The sequence below is a fragment of the Myotis brandtii genome, unplaced genomic scaffold (genome assembly GCF_000412655.1).
Source record: "Myotis brandtii unplaced genomic scaffold, ASM41265v1 scaffold259, whole genome shotgun sequence".
NCBI lineage: Eukaryota > Metazoa > Chordata > Mammalia > Chiroptera > Vespertilionidae > Myotis > Myotis brandtii.
Window position 1 is genome coordinate 3,723,770 of NW_005359840.1, and position 6,931 is coordinate 3,730,700.

Here is a 6,931-nt window from a genome sequence, read left to right on the forward strand (position 1 = left end):
TTTGTAAACTCTTTCTGATCAAATATTACTAGAGTTTGTATATCAATAAAATTTGCTTTTGTAATATAGATGAAATCTTGAATTTCAATCTCTTTGTACTTATTTTATGCCTCTCCAAAAAATATTTGAGGAATGAATTTCAGCGAATAGCCAGAAACTTCTTAAATGTGCTTTGCTTATTCTACTCTAAGAAAATAATACTCTTCATGGTTGAATAGTGTTGTGTTACTAAGCATATACTACGTATCTAGTGCATTTACAAAAAGTTTTAAGAAATCAAGTGATAATTGTCTTATTGTTTGGATTGGGCCATTACATAGTATTATTTTTGAGATTTTAATTCTTGTGAAAAGTAAACAAAGAAACAGAGAAGTGCAAAAGTGATTATGTATGTCCTTTTCTAGGCTAGAGCAAACCACCTTATTCAGAAAAGATCTGTCTGTTATAGAGAAAACTGAACAGACTGAGGTGAAGGCCTGTAGAAAGCTAGAGATGAAAATAAATCTGAAAACAAGCAATCTATCTTTGACATCTCACCGTTCTTTCACCTTTTTTTCCTCTCACATCTGAAAACATTGCAGAATTTTGGTTAGTTCTTGAAGTATATTATAACGAGAATCCTAGATCTAGGAATGGATATAAATTTCTTTTCTATTCATGCATTAAATAGATGTGCATTACATATACATGGACAAGCATTTTAATATGTATCAAAAATGATTTGCTTCTGGTAGTTCTAACTCAGACATAAAGAATAGCATTTGTAGATAATAGGATATATAATGGAATTCTATCTTTTTGCTCCTGATTTATTTTTGAGGGATATAAGGGAAGAAAGAAAGGAAGACACCCAGAATGTTAAATTTGTCAAAAAAGATCTTACTCCTTCTTCTTGTGATATTAGGGGACATGTGAAATTATTTTATAATGCCAGAGAGACTAAGGCAGTGCTTCTAGTAAACTGGAATAAATCATAGCCAGATTTGTAGGACAAAAGTAAATATTTAAGACTTTTTCATTGTATTGCATATCATATATTCATAATAAAATAATCTCTTACCAAGATGCTACTTGTTTAGAGTACATGCTATATGTACAGTGAGTGAATCTTGGTTGATGATTATAGAAATATTAGAAGTTAAAAAATATAATTGGCAATTTGTATTATATACCTATTTCACATTTAATTCATATAAAATATTTGAAACAAACTCCTAAAATGTACCTATTTAAGTGTCTTAATTTCACACTATTCAAATTAATTACATGAACAGATTTTTTTAAGCAAGAATGAATAAGTCATTTATACACAGGAACAAAAGATGATATTAATCTCACAGAAGGATTTTACAGTTGCATCTTATATTTCGGAGAGAGGCTTTTTCCTGTCATCTCCCTGTCAAATACAAGTTCTTCCTCACAACGCTGCTCTGACATCTATCACTAGAGGGATGCTCAAAGGATTCAGCACAGAGATTTTTGCCAACTTCAAGTAAAATAAAAAATAATCTTGTGGGAAATACTATCATGTAGTAATAGGTGTTCTAAAAGAGAAAGAGGTGAATGTTTTAAAATGCACCCCCTAGTTTTCAGTAGGATTTTTATCTTGTCATTAAGAAAGAGAAATATCATATATATGCATGATATCATGATATTCCCATAATGTCTAGGAACGTTCCTTGAATACAAAGGATTCTCAATAGATGTAAATGTCTAAAATGACAGAAATTTACTGAAGTACATAGAAATAGCTTAAGTTTATAATCTGTTCGAAACTGAATTAACTAAGTACTGATGTGTGATTAGCTAGAATTGCTGTTAAATTCCAGCTATATTATAAAATACTACTTGATTGATTTTTCTTAGTGTTATTTTTTTCTTAAAAAATAGTGCAGGAAACTTTCTTTGTAGAGTACTGATTAGGCTTTAAATATACCATTCAACCACCTAAATTATTCTAATGGTAATTTTCTTTCTCAGTGAATTTAAAACTGCAATTCAACGTTTTTCACAAGAAGCTATAGAGTATGTTAAAATATTCACCTAGCTACAAAGGAGCCAGTTAAACTTATTAGATGTATCTTGTAGTAAAGTCATATTAAAAATTCAGATGGCCACAGTTGGCTCCTGCAATATTTGGGAAGAGAAGGAAAACAGAGGGGTTAACCTAAATGTCAAATATCACTAAAGGGTATCATTACTATAAGTACTACCCTCACCACGAAATGTTTTGTTAATTTTCAGCAGTGAATTATCACTTTGTGAGTCACCAAACTAGGGGGCTGAATTGTAATAAAAATCATTTCCATGCAGATGAGGTCCCAGTGTTAGCTTGGCCTATGCTTGCCTGCTGGTTATTAACATTCTAACCAATAGCAGTGTTGCACCACAGGGTCATTTGTTTATGTTTTCAGCTTATAATAACATATAATCTGCATAAAAACAGAACATTTAAAAATACTCAGCACTCCCTAAGCACTAAGCTTTGTGGGTACTATATCAGACAGGGTTCTTTGTTTGCAAGCAACAGAAAGTGACTCTGCCCTATGTAAGCAAAAAAAAAAAAAATGGAGTTTAATGGGAGGGTATAAGGTAGCTCAGTCAGAAACTGAACAAAGAGGGAAGAACTTGGCCTTTAAAAGAACAGAAACTATGGCAGCTTTGAGAATGCAAGGAGCAGGAATTAATCAAAAGTCTTTTCAGGAAGTTGTCTTTTGGGTGTATTAGCTCCAACCATTTTTCTCCTCCTCTCCCTATGTTTGATTCCAATTCTAATTAGAAAGAGAAACTAATTAGCCTAGTGTGCAGAACAAGAACACCCCTTGTCCAAGGGAGGGCAAAGGACCTTGATTGACAGTGCTACCAAGACTACCTGTGATGGAAAATTGGTCATGCCCCAAGGCCGCTGTAAACAGAGATAGGGATATCAAAGGCTGGAGGCAAATGAAGAGATATCAGGCAGGCTTGAACAAAGGCAAAACAAAAGAGCTGGTTGGTGCTCCAGGGGGGTACTAAGGTACAGCAGAGGAGACCTCAAGAAGCTTGTGGCACAGTAGGGTAGCCAGGAAATATACTCAGAGAGTACTATGTAACGCCATAGAATACACTGTCAATGAATACAAAAATTAATGGCCAGTGAGATGACTCTGTGATTAGTGGGACTTCAGAGAAGGGAATAATTTTTTTTATGAAGAGGATGGAGATAGGCAGTAAGGTAAGTTGGAAGAGAAGGATTTTGAAGAATAGGTAGAATTCGGTTATATGAAGAGAAGCCATACCCTTAAAATACGGGAGAACACTGGGCTCTGAACCTGCATTTTTGCTTCCATTTTGCTAATTGCTAGGCAAGTGTTCAAGGCTAAATCACTTTCTCTAACCAAACCTCAGTTTCCTCATCTATAAATAAGGAAATACAGTGACCCTTATTTATTTTGATAGGGATGTTTTCACAATCAAATAAAATGATCTTGGTCAGAGTTCTTTGAAAATTTTTAATATTAAACAAGTGCTGGTAGTTATTTTTAATGATAGTACACAACTAGGAATAATCACGTATTTGAGGATGAATGAGAAAGCCACACTGCCTGGAATATTGATGGTATGTGTGTATATTGGAAACAAATGATAACATTGGTAGGTAGGTTGTGAAAAGAGTTATTTACACTCTAGTTTAGATATCTTGCCTCTGTAACTATATAAATATATATATATATCCTAATAAAAGAGTAATATGCAAATTAACTGTCACGTTGTGATAAAGATGGCAGTGCCCACAGCCAATAAGGAGGGAATATGCAAATTGATGTGACAAAGATGGCGGCGCTGGCCAGAGCCACAGAGCTCCCCTGCCAGGCTTGGCTTCCTGGGTCACTGGGGCCAGAGCCAGCAGACACACCCTGCATCCCTAGGTCCCCTCCTCTCATTTCCAGGAAATAAAATATCCGCTGTACTCCCACCTTTTGGCACAACTCCTGCCCGCCGCGGGCACCCCCTCCCCCAGTAGGCAGTGCCATGTGGCTCCCGGACACCCGTCTTCCCATACCTTAGATGGACAAATGCGTGCAGGCAAAGTCAGGAATTCAGGCCCCTGACATCAGCTTCCAGCTCTCAGGGCACTGCATAGGAGACCGAGGGGAGGATGGGGGGGTGGTGGGAAGGAAGGCGGGGGAAAGGCACCAACCAGCAGTCGCTCCAGCCCTACCAAAGTTTCACTTTTGTCTGTGGGTTCGCTCCCGGGCCCTATGCGAGCTTTTCTGGGATAAGTAACTTTAATGAGCAGGGGGACAGTCGGGCACTGCAAGGTAAGGGCTGGTTGCACGATCCGGGGCACAGGACATGCTGCAGGGTGCGGGGCCAGGCCTGTCGGGGGCTGGGGACAATGGGGGGGGTGCCTGGGCACCTTCTCCTATGCCTTATCCTCCATCTCCAGCCACCACCACCACCGCCACTGCCCCAGCTGCCTCCTCCCAGAGGTATTGTTGCAAATCCTCCTTCCTTCCCCCCAACCCTCCGCCCGCGGGTGCCTCGGGAACCCCCAGCCTCCCCGGGCGCGAGCAGAAAGGCCTGTGGTGCGGAAGTGCCAGCCATGGTGCAATCATGGGGTACACACCATTGAAGGAAGACCCCGAGTTTTTCAGGAAGCTCAGATCGTGGTCTGGGCGGGGTTGGAGCCCTTCCCTGTGTGATCCCAGCCTGGGCCTTTCTGGGCGCCCAGGGGGTGGGGCCACACCCAGCTGCTTAGAGCTTTCACAGAATCCCAGTTGTCACCGTGGAAGGGGCCTAGGAATCCAGTTATCCAAGCCCCCATTTTACAGTTGGGACAACTGAGGTCCAGAGAGAGGGGCCTCCCTAGAAGTCAGTCACTAAAGGCTGAACTGTAATGAAAATAAATGGCTCCCAATTCCTAATTTCCATTCTCCAGCATTTTTCCAGTACCTACAGGCCGGCAGGGGGGTGGGAGGGCAGTTGGAGGCGATCAGGCCAGCAGTTGGGGGTGATCAGGCTGGCAGGCAGAGTGGTTAGGGGCGATCAGGCAGGCAGGCAGGCATGTGAGCAGTTAGGAGCCAGTGGTCCTGAATTGCGAGAGTGATGTCTGACTGCTGGTGTGGGATCGGGCCTAAACCAGCAGTCTGACATCCCCCGAGGGGCCAGATTGGAGAGGGTGCAGGCCAGGCTGAGGGGACCCCCCCCACACAAGAATTTCATGCACCGGGCCACTAGTATATATATGAAAATCATTCACAGCCAATTTCATAACTTATGAAGGCCCAAAACCTTTCTTCTTCTGACTTGAGTTAATATCCCCTTCACCTATCCTATGACTTTCTAGTCATTCTAGTTAGAGAGACATAATAAATTATAATTCAGCAGGATGACATGCTTTTGTACAGATGTGAAATATGTCATACAAAGAACCTGAAGAAAACATTTAGGTTTACTATAAAGCAAATTTTAGATATCTTTAGGTCTACTAGGGGTAATATGATAATGTAATTGTGTTACTTTTTCCAAGATTATCATTTATATATAGTATATGTAACATATTAAAGGCCTCATTTCCTGGAGGCCATTACATGGTAGAAGTGGCAGAATATTACAGGGATCACTCTAGTATAAAAAAGAAAGCATCCATCTTCACCATAGATGTTATAAGATGGAAGAGCTGAAATAGGTTCACTTTCATTGTGATATAGAAGATAATGTACCAGATTGTATCATTTGTAAGGAGAATGACTTTTTTCTGTCAATGGAAACAAAATTTGGAAATATGTAATGCAAGAGAAAGTCTGCAAAAGATCTAAGAAAAAAATCATATCTAAGCACTCTAAAATTTTCAGAATGTTTAATTGTTTTTAGCTGAAATCATGTGTTCATATAAACTTAGAATCTTAACATCAGTAGATATCTACTCCAGCCTCTTTAGTCCACAGGTGAGAAAACTGATGCTCAGAACAGTGAAATACACTTTGGGTAGTGTATTGGTTAGCTCAGGTTGTCATAACAATACCACAGGTTGGTGGCTTAAAAAACAGAAAGTTATTTTATCACAGTTTTGGAGACTGGATGTCAAAGATTAAGGTGCTAGTAGCGTAGGTGAGATGCTCCCTGGCTTGCAGACAAATGCCTTCTCACTGAGTTCTCACATCACCTTCTTTTTCCGGAGAGGGAGAAGGAGAGGGGGAGGGAGAGGGGGAGGGAAAAATCTGGATCTCTTTTTATAAGGACACTAATTCTATCAGATTAGGCCCTACCTTTATGACCTTATTTAACCTTATAATTATCCTGGTGCCCAAGACTGAGGGCTTTCTTGAGTAGTGAAACTTTCAGTGCTTAACTTGGGACAGTCCTGTACAAACCAGGACAATTGGTCACTTTAGTTTTGAAACTAGAATTATGGCCCTGGCCTCCTAATTACACTCCACTTCCTTTTCTCACTCTCTCTTTTTTAAAACACGTAACTGAAATAAAAATGCCTTGTGCATTTTTATAATGTCCTTTGCCACTCTTCTTCATCTAATTTTTGCCCTTCTTGACTTTCCAGTGCACATTGTGAGGACAATTATTATAGAACTGTCCACACTATACTGTAATTATTTCATTTCTCTTTGTCTTCCAAGACTCAGAATTTGTGGAGTTTATTTTATTCTACATTATATCCCCAGAGTTGGTTGTATATGAACTCTTCAATAAATTACCATTGAGTGAAAACCAGAGAGTTTGATTAAATAAAGGATTTGTTGTGAATGTTCAGAATAAGTGTTAATTTTTTAAGTGAGAAAATTTAGTGCCTCTCAGATATAAAAGATATTTTTACCAGCAAAACTATTGAATATATAATTGTAATACTTTGCTACTTAATTATTTGTGAAAACATAAAAAATGTAATACTTGCTATAAATATGAACCAGCAAGTCACCCTCAAATATGATTG

General features: G+C 39.1%; 1 protein-coding gene across 1 annotated transcript in view; it reads left to right on the forward strand.

Moving 5' to 3' along the window:
* Nucleotides 1-6,931, forward strand: part of DIAPH2 (diaphanous-related formin 2) — a 550,233-nt gene that overhangs the window by 228,555 nt on the left and 314,747 nt on the right. The gene's annotated exons all lie outside the window — the stretch shown is intronic.